This window comes from Macaca nemestrina, chromosome 5 (assembly GCF_043159975.1).
Source record: "Macaca nemestrina isolate mMacNem1 chromosome 5, mMacNem.hap1, whole genome shotgun sequence".
Taxonomy (NCBI): domain Eukaryota; kingdom Metazoa; phylum Chordata; class Mammalia; order Primates; family Cercopithecidae; genus Macaca; species Macaca nemestrina.
Window position 1 is genome coordinate 149,872,697 of NC_092129.1, and position 15,320 is coordinate 149,888,016.

Below are 15,320 nucleotides of genomic sequence, written 5' to 3' on the forward strand. Positions count from 1 at the left end.
CCGCTGAGGCGGGCGACTAAGGAGGGACTGACTCTTCAAAGGACGGTCCCCGATCTCAGACACCGTCGTCGATATAGCCCGCTGTTGCTCTGCAGGGATCCCCTCTTCTTGTCGGGAGCCTACGGGGCGGACGAGGTCCCGTTTCGTTCTCGGATGGAGGCGGATGAACACGAAAAGTGGTTTAGGGAGCCGCCGCCTCCATCTTTGAAATCCTCTTGAGGGCGGAGTAGAAGGGGAGGACAGACTCCGAGGATTGGGCGGGGCCCGAAAAAGGGGAGCTTCAGGGGCTTCTATGGGGTCTGTACTGTCCGCTGGGACCAGTCATAGGCCGGGACGAAGGCCATTTCCAAGTGGATGGAGGTGGATTGTAATGGCGGCCCCGGACGACTCGAAGGCTCTGTATCAGTAGGCAGAATCCTCCAGCTCGTTCTAGAGGCTGCTCCACTCCAGCGCGAAATGGCGCCGCCGAGCCCCGCGCCAGCCCTTTATATATAGGCGGGGAGGAGGAGCTTCGCCGCTCATGCGCGCCACCCCGCTCGAGATTTCCCCCACCCCCTCCGCGCGCGCGCGCTCGCTCACGCGGGTGAAGAAGCTGAGTCGAAGGGGAAGGAACGCCTCTCCGCGGGAGCTTTTCCTATTGGCCAGCAGCAACGATGACGTCATAAACTTCATTTCCAAGGTGTCAGTCACCAGGCAGAAGAGTGCCGCAGAGACCCACAGGGAAGTGGCAACCCGCCACATCTCCAAGCCAATTGGCTGAGCTGTGGTCCGCCGAATCCAGGCAAAGAAGATGGTTGGAAGGGGTGCGGAAGCCATCGCCCCACAGCCTCCAGCACCCTCTCCCCGCCTCCCCTTCCAACAAAGTCTTCCCAGGCTTCCATGCACAGCACAACTGGAGACTGCCAAGCTCGGGCAGGTCGTGCCATTCGTAGCTCCTCCATTGGCCAGACCGGCAGGGAAACGGGAGGGGTCGCGTGGGCGTAGCCTGCTTGGGCCCTCCAGGGGTGTGGCCGCAAGACGCCCGGCGGGTGGTGGTTCTCGGCGGCAAGGCAGCTGCAGCGAAGAATCTGAAACGAAGAAGACGACGCCATCTTAGAAGCCGCGGCCTGTTCCTCTATGGCTAACAGCTACGGGCTTCAGAACGGCGACGAGGGGATCTAAAGTTTCCATGCCCCACAATGTAAAACACAGGCTTGCTAAAGTCTTAAAATACTCCACTCCCTCCCCCAGACCAAATATGGAAAGACAAGAGCAAAACACTCATTATTTACTGTTTAGTCCTAAAGACTACAAAAGCTAGAATACGTCTCCCAAATTTGCACGTCCAAGCGCCTTTCTAATCCCTCCCCCTCACACCTACGGTTACCAATACATTTCTGCTCGTTCGAAAAAACCTCGGCAACCCTGAAGTGGGATTAAAATCTCCAAACGCATCCAATGTAACCCACCTCACCTCTTCCTCAAACTCCATTCCGGCGACTGGCTCAGAGCAGAAAAAACAAGTCCTGTGAGGGGTGACTTAGGGGAAAAACCCTCCCCCTCCAGGCGGGCTCGGACCTTTCCCCACACGCCACACCACCCCTAAGGGTATCCGCCTCTTAGGGGCCCTCCGCCACGGGGGCGAAAGAACCCCCCCGCCCCCCCACCAGGGTCCGGAGTCCTCCCCACGGAGCGGCTGGTCCATCGGTCAGCGCCAGGGAGGAGGGCGAGCGGAGGAGGCGGCGGCTGCGGCTCAGACTAGCCCTCCCCCTCCTCCCCTCCTCCCCTCCCCCCGGCCGTCCGCCTCCGAGGAGGGGCAGGAGCCATTTTGGGAGCTCAGTTTCGCCCCCTCCCCCCAACTTACTCAAGTCTTCCTCATAACTTGGTTATCTAAATAAGGGTACAGACTCTATGAATAAACCAGAGCCCAAAGTCTGGATCTCCAGAGCATCTCTGGGGCCGTCCCCGCCCCCTTACAAGAGAGTGAAAGGATTTCCCCCACCCGAGAAAACCTGGGCTTTGGCGGGGCGTCCCCTCCCCCGTTTCCCCTTTCTTCGCTACCAGGGAGAAAACAAACTTGTGTACCTATCAGGGAAAAGTAATCAGCGTAGGTGAACAAATACACGGTAAGATTCCCCCTCCCCCGGGAAGGACTCGTGAGGGCCTAGGTCCTTTAGCTGCAACCATGCCACCCTCCCTCCTCTGCAGTAGCCCTTCAGCTCCAACCTCGGTTACTGCGTCTAAAATGGCCGCCAGTCTCCTGTCTTCTTACCCCCTAGTAGGGCAAACCCGGGGAGGGCGGGGGAAAATGAGCATCGGGAGAGCAGAGCCCCCTTCCCCCAGCCAGGGATCAGGCCTTGGCCCCCAAAAGTACAAGCGGCCCCGTCCGGGTGGCTGCAGCAGAGAGGGCAATGACACAGCAACTTTGCAGAGGCCTCCTCCCCTCCCCCTAGTGGCCCAACCGCCCAAATCCGCTTTTCTCCACCCGGGCTCTGCAGGCCAGGACAGAGGCCCATCAGGGGGCCGGCCGTGGAAGAAGAACTTAGCAGGCTGAGAAAATACCAGGCCTTAGAAAGGAAAAGGGCAGCCAGACATTGCTCTCGTTTATTCCCTGCATTCCGGAAAATCACTGCCTCCCGATCCTCTATCCTCCCTTCCCCCACATGAGTCACCAGGGAGGCTACTGCTACTCAGTAATTTGGGAAAGTAACTCTTTTCCTCCTTTCCGTTCCCTCCCCCGCAGTACACAAGGAGAGAACTGTTCAGGACTGGGGGAGGGGATGAGGGAGGCGAGGGAAGAGGCCACCCTGGAGAAACCCGAAACCTTGGGAGCTGTGAAATCATTCCAGGTCCCGAGCCTCCCTCGCATCTCAGACCACGCTTTCTAGACCCCCTACTGCCAGCACCCACCTTGGGCCTGGTTTCTGTTCCTAAGCAGACCTCAAGCTTTCAGCTTGTGAGACCCCCAGCCTGGAGTAGACACGTGCTCAGTAAAGATCCTACAGGGGCAAAAGGCCCCACAGGCCGTGTCCACGTGAATGCACACAAATTCGGTAAGCGACTCGAAGCGTAACCTCCAGCCTGCAGTGTGACCACTGGAGCTCCCCTACCGCGAACACAAAGGGCGCACAGCAATGCTCCCTCCAGAGGCTCTGGGGAGAAAAGAAGTTGGCGCCTGGGAACAACCTCAGTTCACAGCCTGGGTGGCCAACTCCTAAAGCATTCACATCCACGGGTAGGGGCCACAGCCACCACTCCTCAGCCCACCGCCAGGTCACCCCTCCCTCGGCCTCCGATGGATCCCTTCTCACCTGGCTCCCGGCTGCTGTACCCCCAGGGGACGAATGGAATAGGGGGGGCCACACCGCCCCCTAACCCTTTTGCCCTCCAATTGGTATGGAGGCATGAGGCTGGCCATTCCCATCCCCCCCCCCAGTGGCCCTCTCCCGCTCGCCCCCCTCTACGCTCCCATTGGCTGTAAAAGGTTTGAAAGACAAATCTTCCCACTCTCAGCATTCTTTTCTGAACCCCAAGAATCCCCCTCCCGGACTCCCCACCATTGGCTAAGCACTTGACTGACAACATCTCCGCCCCACAAGGGCCCCTTCTCACCTGGATCCTAAAGCCTTCCAGGGGGCCTCCAAAGTTGCCCTCGGCTTGGTACGGGGTATGTAATCCGGGGTGTCAACCCCCCCCGGAAAACGAAGCCGTGTTGGGGGAGGGGGCGTAGCCCCCAGCCCCTCCCTTCCCGAACGGGCTGGGGGGTGGGGAGAGCACCCGGGCCGCGCGGCCACGTCAGCAGCGCCCAGATTGGCTGACGGGGGTCACGTGCCGCTGCCCCCCCCCAAGCCACGAGGGCCAGTTTTCCGAACGTTCCTGGGGGTCGCGCAAGGGGCCAAGGGGGCCGCATGGCCCAGGCCTATGTCCTGAAACCCAGAGCGCTATAATGCTGCTGCTTGTCCATATCCCCAGCTTCCTATCCCGCAGTCCTCGACTCTGTCCCCCCCACTCGCCTCTCCATACGGGTTCAGCATGGCTGCCGCAGACCAGGAACACGCACAGCGCAGGCGCAAGGGTGCGCCCTGACTGGGGGAGGGGAAAGGAGTGCCAGAGGCGGCGGGGAGAGCCGTAGTGCGCAGGCGTCGGGGCCGGAATCGCAGCTCCGGCGGCGGGGCTCGGAGCGCGCGAATTTGGTTGGGCGGGGGAGCCGGCGCCCTGGCGCCGACCGCCTGCCTCAGCGCCCCCTCCACCACTACCCGCGGCCTAGCTGGGTAGCCGCGGGCGACCAGGCTTGTTTCCTTCTAGGTGGGTGTAAAGTGCACCTTGGCTGGTCTTGGCCTGAAACCAGCGGACACGCGCGCCAGGAAACTTGTCAGCGGAGGAGAATGGGGCCTGGACCTGGAGATATGAGGGTCTGCAGAGAGGGGCCCCTTTCCTGGTGTGTGGTGTGACCGCTGGACAGGGCGTTTCTCGCCCTCGTCGCGCCTGCCGCGCGGAGAGATGAGGTGCGGACCGCAGACATGGACTTCGTATTCGGCTTTAGTCTTAGGCAGCCTTACAATTCCTCCGTGCCATGAACCTACGCTAGACTTTTCTTTAGTGAGACCTGTGAGTCCCTGGACCGCTCTATCTTGTACGATATTTACCAGCTGATCACTTTTCTTTCTCTATCTCGTAGTGGACCGTTTAAACCTCTTATACTCTTAAAGTTACGACCTCTACTCTCTCAATCTTGAGTGAATCCCCCCAAAATTTTGGAATTGGTAACATAAAATGTTATGGTGATTCAGTTGCCAGCTAAAAAGTAAGCCTTTAATTTGTCATTAGCCGATAACCTCTCCCTTGATTACCCAGAGTAAGGTCTAGATTTTCACGCTGCAGACCCTAATCTCTCCTCACCGACAGATGGCACCTCACAGAACAGAAAGGCCAACTTGCAGAACTCCTGGCTTCCCATTTCCCACCTGCAAACTGGGTCAAGTGTGTATTCCTTTACCATTTCACTAGAGGTCCTCCCTTCGGTTTAAGGAAATCCTTTACTATTGACCTGGTCAACCTTCTCTATTACCCGGAAGCTCTCTTCCTTTCTCCGCCCTTTGACCTTTTTAACTTTTCTCTTGGTTTCCCTGCTGACAAAAAGAGAACAACCCTCTCAATCACCTGCCCTCTTAGAGACTCATTTCTCTCAGCTCCCTTGCACAGCCAAGACCTGAAATTGAAATTATCCTTACTATCTCAATTCTTTGTCACCCTCTCTCTCCCTATCCCCACTCCTCAAGCGACCTCTGTCAGGCTGCTATCACCAAAACTTTTCTGGCAGATGTCACCAAGAACCTCCTAAGTGGCAAAGTCAGGAAGCACTTTACAGTTCTCACCTTATTTGACCTCTGAGGCATTAGACATTTGATCATGTTTCCTTCCTGACATTCTCTCTACCCTTGACTTCTATGACCACTCTCACTTGTTTCTTTTTCTATTTGTCTAACTGTTCCTCTCCAGTCTCAGTGGGTTTTTCTTCCTTAGCCCCTTTTTATGTGTTGATGTTTGCCGTGATTCTTGTTTGCTTCTAATTCTGTTCAACTTCTCTAAGTAATCTGACTCCATGGCTCAAAGCCTCTCAAGTCTGAATCTTTAGTTCACACAGCTCTTTAAGCTAAACTTCCTACTAAATATTCCCACTTGGATAACTCTCAGACACCAATATGTTCAAAATTGATGCAATCTCTATACACTCTAGACCTGCTCTTTCTCTTCTGTTATCCCGAGTAATGGCGGCTATTTAACCCCAAAGCCTGTAATCTGGGAGCCTGTTGTTGATTTCCTTTTCTCATACCCTTACAGACTCATCATTTTGCCTCTTAACTATGCATCAACTCACCCTTCTATCCTAGTTCTATCACCTGAGCTGTACCAACAGTCTCCTAAATTATCTCCTAGACACATGGCTATTTGGATTTAAATTAATACAATTTTAAATTTAGTGTCTCAATATACTAGCCATATTTTAAGTTCTCAATTGCCACATGTGAGTAGTGGCTGTCATATGGGAAAGCACAGATTATTGAACATTTGTGTCATTGCAAGTAGTTTTTTTTTTTTTTCCTGATACGGAGTCGGAGTCTTGCTCTGTTGCCCAGGATGGAGTGCAGTGGCGCGGTCTTGGCTTACTACAACCTCTGCCTCCCGGATTCAAGCAATTCTGCCTCAACCTCCCAAGTAGCTGGGATTACAGGCGCCCGCCAGCACACCCAGCTAATGTCTGTATTTTTAGTAGAGATGGGGTTTCACCATGTTGGCCGGGCCAGTCTCGAATTCCTGACCTTGTGATCCACCCACCTCGGCCTCCCAAAGTGCTGGGATTACAGGTGTGAGCCACTGCGCCCAGCCTCATTGCAAGAAGTTCTATTGGACAGTGCTGCTTTAGACTTTCCTCTCTGCCTCGGCCACAATACTGCCAGGAGAAAGCTTTCCAAAATATAGCCCTGGCCATAGCTCTCTTTTAAACTCTATGTTAATTCCTTATTGGCTATGTGATGAAGTCCAAATTCCTGTGTTTGCCAGAACAGTCTGCCTGGCTTTCCAGCCTCATGTCTAACCACTTCCTCTTGGGCCCTATATTCCAGCTGTATTGAACTGTTTCCCAGACGCATCATTTTGTTTCATGCCTCTGTGTTTTACACATAATGCACTTTTTATATGGAGTAGACTTTTCCCCAATCTATGTAAGCCTAAATAACATCTCTGAAAACATCTGTTATCGTTGAAGTTGAGCTGACTGCTCATTCTTTGGTGTCCCTTACCCTTAGGATTTTACTTTCCACAGTGAATGGCATTTATGTGATTACATGTTTCTCTCCAGTACTAGGCCTTGATTTTGAGAGCAGGGCCATGATATATTTTTCTTGCTTTGCTTTTTTTTTTTTTTTTTTTTTTTAATATCCTCAGGTCCTTGCACAGTATCTGGCCAGTATTAGCTTCTCACAAGTTGAGCAAATATTGAGGTGAATTGATGTGTAAGTAAGTATGTGACTTAGGTAAGATTGAAATGTGTATGTTTTATGGGGTGCCATATATAGGGGAAGAATCATAGACAAAATTATTGCCTTCAGACATATCTGAGACATTAGAATTATGTGAGGAAAGACAGAAGTAGAACAGCACAGGTTATTGTCACAGAGAGTAGTCTAGTCCAATCTGGCCAGAACATAAGCTACAAGAAGTAGAGCAGGAGAAGAGAAAATGGGAGGTAAATGTATATTGGAGAACATATTATGGAAGGTTTCCGGTGCTGTTAAGTTTGGAACCAGTGGGGAACCACTGAAATTTTTTGAGTAATGACTTGATCAGAGTTATGTTGTTAGATAGGAACTCTGTCTTCCAGTGGCTGGCACTGTCTATGTTAATAAACATCAAATTAAAATGTTAGGAGGTAGGAAAGAGATGTGATTGGTGATACAAAACATTTATTGAGTAGTTAAAATGTGTCGGGTACTGTGATGAGTACTTTACATGTATTAACTCTTTTAATCCTTATAACCCTGTAAAGTCAATACTAATATTATCAACCTCAGTTTTCAAATGAAACAACAGAAGCAAAGGACGGGTTAGTCTGTTTTCTGATGCTATCACAGAATACTCACAGACTGGGTAATTTATAAACAGTAGTTTATTTGGCTCAGTTCCAGATGCTTGGAAGTCCAAGAGCATGACATTGGCACCTGGTGAGAGCCTTGTGCTGCATCATCCCATGGCAGAAGGGCAAACAAGCACATGAGATGGAGAGAGAATAGGGGCCAGAACATACCCTTTGTTTGTTTGTTATTTTACTTATTATTTTATTTTTTTTGAGACAGAGTCTCGCTCTCTTGCCCAGGCTGCAGTGCAGTGTGCAGTGGCACGATCTCGGCTCACTGCAAGCTCCGCCTCCCGAGTTCACACCATTCTCCTGCCTCAGCCTCCGGAGTAGCTGGGACTATGGGCGCCCACCACGCCCAGCTAATTTTTTGTATTTTTAGTAGGGACAGGGTTTCACCGTGTTAGCCAGGATGATCTAGATCTCCTGACCTTGTGATCCGCCTGCCTCGGCCTCCCAAAGTGCTGGGATTACAGGCATGAGCCACCATGCCCTGCCTCAGAACGCACCCTTTTAAATGGGAACCCGTACCTACATTAGTAGCATTAATCCATGAGAGCAGAGCCCTCATGACCTAATTAGCTCTTAAAGGTCCCAGTTAAAACTGTCAAAATGGCAGTTAATTTCAACAAGAGTTTTGGAGGGGAGATTCAAACCATAGCAGATAGTATTTACCTAAGGTCACACTTTTAGTAAGTAGCAGAACTGGGATTTGAACCCAGCTAACTCTGGGTGGTATATTATTCTGTTTACTAGGCACAACAGGGAATTTAAGATCCAAGATTGAAGTTAGATAAAAAAAGATTAGGAAGAGTAGATTTGAGAGTCACCTTTGAGATGATATTTGAATCAACCGTGAAGGTAGCCGAGGTTTATAAAGGAGCGGGTATAAAAACAATTTAGGATAAAGGATTGAGCTTTGGGTTACATCTTCATATAGGGAGCAAGAATAGGAAGTGGAACCAGTGGAAAATCTCAAACAAGAAGCAGCAGAGCAATATAATGTGAGGAAGCTAGAACAGGAGATGGTTCCAGGAAGGATTTCATGTTTATTGAATGACTGATTAAATCAGGACTCCTTAAGCTTTTTATGTGCCATTAGCTTTTTTGGCAGTTTGGTGAAGCCTTTGGATCTTGTCTGATGATATTTGTAAATGCATAAAATAAAATATAAACTATAGTTATCAAAATACAGTGGTCCCCCCTTAACTGCAGTTTCACTTTCTGTGATTTCAGTTACCCAAAGTCAACCTTGTCTGAAAATAAGTACAATAAGATACTTTGTGTATGAGACAGAAAGACCATATTCACATAATTTTTATTACAGTAGAATTGTCCTATTGTTAATCTCTTCCTATGCCTAATTTATAAATTAAACTTTATCATAGGTATATCTATGGATAGGAGAAACTGTGTAATTACATTTGGTGCTATGTGGGGGACACTACTATATTTAAAGAAATGTGTGATCTAGTAGTATGTGTTTCTGTATTAATACAATACAGTGTTTCTTTATTAATACATTAAAAAGCATGATTTATTGGCAAGTTTAACAACTCCCATAATTTTAAGTGATATTTTAAGATGTCTGTAACAACTATAATGTGACATGAAAATATTAATTGATGGTGTTTTCTATTGATGACAGTGTTACAGCTGCTGGCTGGTACTGCAAAGATTTATTTTCTACATTCTTAAAATTAAATTTCAATGAGAGTTTTTTGAAAATAAAGTTGACTTTTTTTTATTCCATCCAAGTTTATGGACCTCTGAATTCTTTTTCTTTTAGAAATTTTTTATTGATACATAATCATTATACATATTTAGGGGGTACATGTGATATTTTGATACATGCATATGATGTGTAATGATCAAATCAGGGTAATTAGGATATCCATCGCCTCAAACATTTATTATTTCCTTCTGTTGGGAGCATTTCAAATCTACTCTTCTAGCTATTTTGAAATATACAGTAAATTAATGTTAACTGTAGTCACCCAGCTGTGCTATCAAACACTATAGAATTTATTCCTTCATTTTAACTATATTTTTTTGACCATTAATGAATCTCACTTCATCCCTCTTCCACCTCCACCCTTTCCCAGCCTCTGGTAACCATCATTCTACCCTCTACCTCCATAAGATCAACTTTTTTAGCTCCCACATATGAGAACATGTGATATTTTTCTTTCTGTGCCTGACTTATTTCATTAACATAATGACTTCCAGTTCCATCCATGTTGCTGGAAATGACAGGATTTCATTCTCTTTTATGGTTGAATAGTATCCATTGTATATATATACACCACATTTTCTTTATCCAGTCTTTTCTTGATAGACTCTTAGATTGATTCCATGTCTTGGCTACTGTGGGTAGTGCTGCAATAAACATGGACATGTACACATCTCTGATATATTGATTTCCTTTCTTTTGGCTATATACCCAGCAGTGGGATTGCTGAATCAGATAGTAGATCTATTTTTAGTTGTTTGAGGAATCTTTATGCTGTTTTCCATAGTGGCTATGTTAATTTACATTTCTGCCATCAGTATATGAGCATTCCCCTTTCTCTGCATCCTCATCAGTATCTCATCTGTGTCTTTTTGATAATAGCCAATTTAAGTAGATTCAGATGATATCTCATTGTGGTTTTGAGTTGCATTTCCCTTATGATTAGTGATGTTGACAATTTTTTCATATGCCTGTAGGCCATTTGTATGTCTTTTGAGAAAGGTCTATTCAGATCTTTGCCCATTTTCAAATAGAGGATTATCTGGAGGATTTTTGCTGTTGAATTTGAGTTCCTTATATATTGTGGTTATTAATCCCTTATCAGATGGATAGTTTACACATATTTTTTTCCCATTCTGAAGGTTGTCTCTTCACTCTGTTGATATATATTCTAGTTATTAATCTCTTATCAAATGGATAGTTTGCACATATTTTTTCCCATTCTGAAGGTTGTCTCTTCACTCTGTTGTTTCCTTTGCTGTGGCAGAAGCCTTTTAGCTCGATGTAATTCCGTTTGTCTATTTTTGCTTTCTTGCCTGTCCTTTTGAAGTCTTTAACCAAAAAATGTTTGCTCAAAGTCTTGAGCATTTCCCCAGTATTTTCCTACAGTAATTTTTATAGTTTCAAGTCTTACATTTAAGTTTTTAATCCATTTTGATTTAATTTTTGTATTTGATGAGAGATAGGGGTCTAGTTGTATTTTTCTGCATATTGTTATTCAGTTTTCCCAGTACCATTTAATGAAGAGTGTGTCCTTTTCCCATTGAATATCTTGGTACCTTTGTTGAAAATCAGTTGGCTGTTAAGATGTGGATCTATTATTTCTGGGTTCTTTCTTTGGTTCTGTTGGTCTATGTATCTGTTTTTATGCCAGTACCATGCTCTTTTAGTTACTGTAGCTTTGTAGTATATTTTGAAGTCAGTTGGTATGATGCCTATAGCTTTGTTATTTTTGTTCAGGATTACCTTGACTATTTGTGTCTTCTGTGGTTCCATATTAATTTTAGGTTTGTTTTTTCTCTTTCTGCAAATAATGGATTTGTATTTTGGTAGGAATTGCAACAAATCTGTAGATTGATTTTGGTAGTACAGTCATTTTCACAATACAAATTCTTCCAAAGACATAGGATGTCTTTCCATTTTTTTGTGTGACCTCTTCAGTTTCTTTCCTCAGTGTCTCATAGTTTTCTGTGTAGAGATCTTTCACCTCCTTGGTTTATTCTAGATATTTTATTTTGTGGTTTTTTTGGTGGTGGAGGGGTGTTGTAGCTATTGTAAATGGGATTACTTTCTTTGATTTCTTTTTTCACTAGTTTACTGTTTGTATCCAGAAGCATCATTAATTTTTATATGATAATTTTATATCTTGCAACTTTACTGAATTTATCAATTCTAAGAAGTTTTTGTGTGTGTATGTGGAACTTTTAGTTTATAGATTTGTATGTTTACTTGTTTAATGTCTATTTTCATTAGACTTTAAGTGTGATGATGGCAGGTATCTGTTACACAGCATACTGCTAGACCCATAGAAGGTGGCCAATAAATATTTGCTAAATAAATGAACTTTTCTGAGTCGCAGTTTTCTTGTTTATATAATGGAGATAATACATTATAACCTTGTAGAGTAGTTGTAAAGATTACTGTATCATAGTAATGTCACTAAAAGGGAAGGATGAATATGGGTATGGAGAAATATGCTGAGGTAGAAATAAGAATAAATGTGGGAGCTGGATGGCTAGGTTTGCTCTCTCAAACAGGAGGTGGCAGGGAGTAGGAAGAAAACGGTAGTTGACAAGGAGCTTGGGAAGGACCTAGAATGGAATTGGAAGGGTAGTAGAGTACATAGGGAAGGCTGTGGAGGTGTAGAGTGGCTCATAGAAACTGGGTGCGGTCGCTCATGCCTGTAATCAAAGCACTTAGGGAGGCCGAGTCAGGTGGATCACGAGGTCGGGAGATCAAGATTATCCTGGCTAAGATGGTGAAACCCCATCTCTACTAAAAATTAAAAAATATATATAAATTAGCCAGGTGTGGTGGCACACGCCTGTAGTCCCAGATACTCCAGAGCTGAGGCAGGAGGAGAATCACTTGAACCCGGGAGGCAGAGGTTGCAGTGAGCAGAGATCGCACCACTGCACTCCAGCCTGGACAACAGAGCGAGACTCTGTCTCAAAAAAAAAGAAAAAAAAGAATGGCTCATAGATAAGCCTGATAAGATGACAAGATTTACCTCTGAAACATCTGTGTTAGAAGAGACAATCCATCACTATCACCTGCAGGCTCTTCCATTCTCAGTTCAGCACCTTCAGAGACTGGTAGCCCATTTGTTCATCGAGTGAAAGGTCACTTGGTGGTGGATATAGATACATATATATATATATATTTATATATATATATATATATCTCCACTATATATATATAACCGCTCTATATATATCCACTATATATATATATCTACTATCCATTATATATATAGAGAGAGAGAACACCCTCCCCTAAGGTCCTTGCAGTAGAAATGAGGTGACTATGAAACAGACATAAATGGAAGAGAATAATACAATTAAAACAGTATAACACAGGGTGCTTTGGAAACGTACTGAAGAGGCAATTAATCTCAACTCAGGGTTCAAGGAAGGCTTCCTGAGAGGAGCGAGATTTCACCTGAAAGGACATATAGAAGTAGGTAAGTAGACTTCAGGTCATTAAGGGTCATGACAAGGAAAGTAGATCATTAAGAATCATGGAGGGTTTTCATGCAGAAGTATAATATGATCAACTAAGCATAATAAAAATATCCTTCTGGCAGCACTGTGGAAAATAATAAGATTGGAGAGAGAGAGACCAATTATAAGAAAGTTGCAATAATGCAGTGAAAACCAACCATTGAAGGCCTGGACCAGTGGGAATGGAAAGAAAAGAAAGGAAGGTTCGAGAGCTATTAGAATTCTTAGGACAATTGAATGGGAAGGTTTGAGGAAGATGGGGTTGTCAAGGATGACCCACGTTTGTAGCTCAGGTGGACATCTTGTTATTCACTGAAGTCTTAAATATAGGAGAGGAGTTGGAATATATTGGGAAGTGAAAGTGATGAATGTACTCTTGTAATCTTGCGATGGAGATACATTCAGAGTAGCAATTCCTAACTTTATTTGCCTATGGAATACCTAATTAGAATTCATTATTGAACCATCAGTTTTATGAAACATAATATAAAATAGAAAACTCACCAATTTTTTTAAACTAATGGCACAGTTTGAAAATTATAAGATACTGCTTTTCTTTTAAAACTTCATTCTCTTAGACATTTTTGAGATAATTAGGAGAAATGAACAGATTGGGTTAAATGAAGTTAAGTAACTTTTAATTTTGTTGGTTGTGGTGATGGCATTATAGTTATGTTAAGAGAAAGGTTATTATCTATTATAGATATGCCTAAAAATATTTTCTGGTGAAATGTAATGGCAGAATTTCTTTAAAATACTCCAAAAAATGCAGAACAATAGATGAAACAAGAATGGAAGAATAGTAAATGTTGGAAAATGTTGAAATTCATGACAGTACATTGGAGTTTATTAGATTTTTCTCTTCTGTGTGTGCTTGGAGCTTTTCAGGATAAAATTTTAAAAACTTTTTAGTCAGATTCAAAGGAAATTAGTGGAATATATAATTTTAAATTAATAAATCAATATTGAATCATACGATAAATGTAATTTGAATATGTGGTAAGACAAGTGACAGACCAGAGATCATCAAGTAGATGACAAATGTCACCTAAGTAGTTAGTTAGGAAATGCTGTTTGAGCATTAATACACAGATTTAACCTTATGTTTATGCCTCGGATGATCTCATACAATTGTCTGAGATGCCATATGTTGAAAATAGCTGTATTGAGGTGATTGCTTTTCTTTTTTTTTTTTGAGACAGAGTCTCGCTCTGTCGCCCAGGCTGGAATGCAGTGGCCGGATCTCAGCTCACTGCAAGCTCCGCCTCCCGGGTTTACCCTATTCTCCTGCCTCAGCCTCCCGAGTAGCTGGGACTACAGGCGCCCGCCACCTCGCCCGGCTAGTTTTTTGTATTTTTTAGTAGAGACGGGGTTTCACCGTGTTAGCCAGGATGGTCTCGATCTCCTGACCTCGTGATCCGCCCGTCTCGGCCTCCCAAAGTACTGGGATTACAGGCTTGAGCCACCGCGCCCGGCCGAGGTGGTTACTTTTCATAGGATTCTCCCTTCTCTAGGAATAGCTCTAATCCGTAGGGGTAATACTGTACCTGGCCACAACCAATGAATCCAGTGGTACACACCTAATACAAGCTGAGCCAGTCAGAGAGTCTCTCCCAGCAAAGCAAAACATGAAAGATAAAGAGGCAGGAGGCCTTTGCAGGTGAGCATATTAATGGCAACTCAACTCCTGCTTCTAAGGTCCCTGTGGCTATTCTACCTGAGGCTAGCTTATTCAACTATTACTTTCATTTCATGAGTTAGATCAGTATCTTTCCTATAAATCCTCGTTTTTAAAATTTAAGTTGGCCAGAATTGGTTTCTATTGCTTGCAAATAAAATAGACTTATTAAATATAATAAATTGTTGCATAATAAAAATATAAATGTGTTTGATGTTGCATTATGTCTATGTGAAAATAAATTCAAAAATAAATGATTGCTATCATCAAACTTACTTTTTTTATTTCTTGAGGAACGCTATTATCTTGTGAAGAATACAGTTTAAGAACTGCTGTTGCATAGCATCCAAGTGAATTTGACCAGAAGCGGTTGGGATATGGGTAGTGTGGAACTCAGTAAGGTCTGAGCTGAAGAGGTAAGCTTGGAAAACATTAGCAAATGGGTGGTAACTGAAGGCATGTGGGAGTAAATGAGATCATCCAGGGCAAGTGTATAGTGTAAGAAGAGTAAAGGTTGAGAACAAAACTCCAGGGAATACCAGTACTTAAAGGGTTGCTGAAAGAAAGGAGTCCCAAAGGGACTGAAAAGGGGATGCCAGAAAAGTAGGAGGAAAAACTAGGAGAGAGTGCCATCAGGGATGCCAAAAATTTGACCAATTTAGGAGATAGGGTATGGCCAACAGTGTCAAATGTTGCAGAGACTGTAGTTCATTTGATTTGGCAACACAAAAGTATTGGTGAACAACTGCATTGTTGAGAGTTAAAAGATTAAATGGCAAATATGAGAACCGGGCC

General features: G+C 44.9%; 1 long non-coding RNA gene across 1 annotated transcript; it reads left to right on the top strand.

Annotated features, from left to right (window-relative positions):
- The first annotated feature begins 3,958 nt into the window (after positions 1–3,958).
- Positions 3,959–6,902, top strand: LOC139363432 (uncharacterized). The gene is made up of 2 exons (XR_011623819.1): positions 3,959–4,054; positions 4,285–6,902. It is a non-coding gene; the product is annotated as an uncharacterized lncRNA (long non-coding RNA).
- Positions 6,903–15,320: the final 8,418 nt, after the last annotated feature.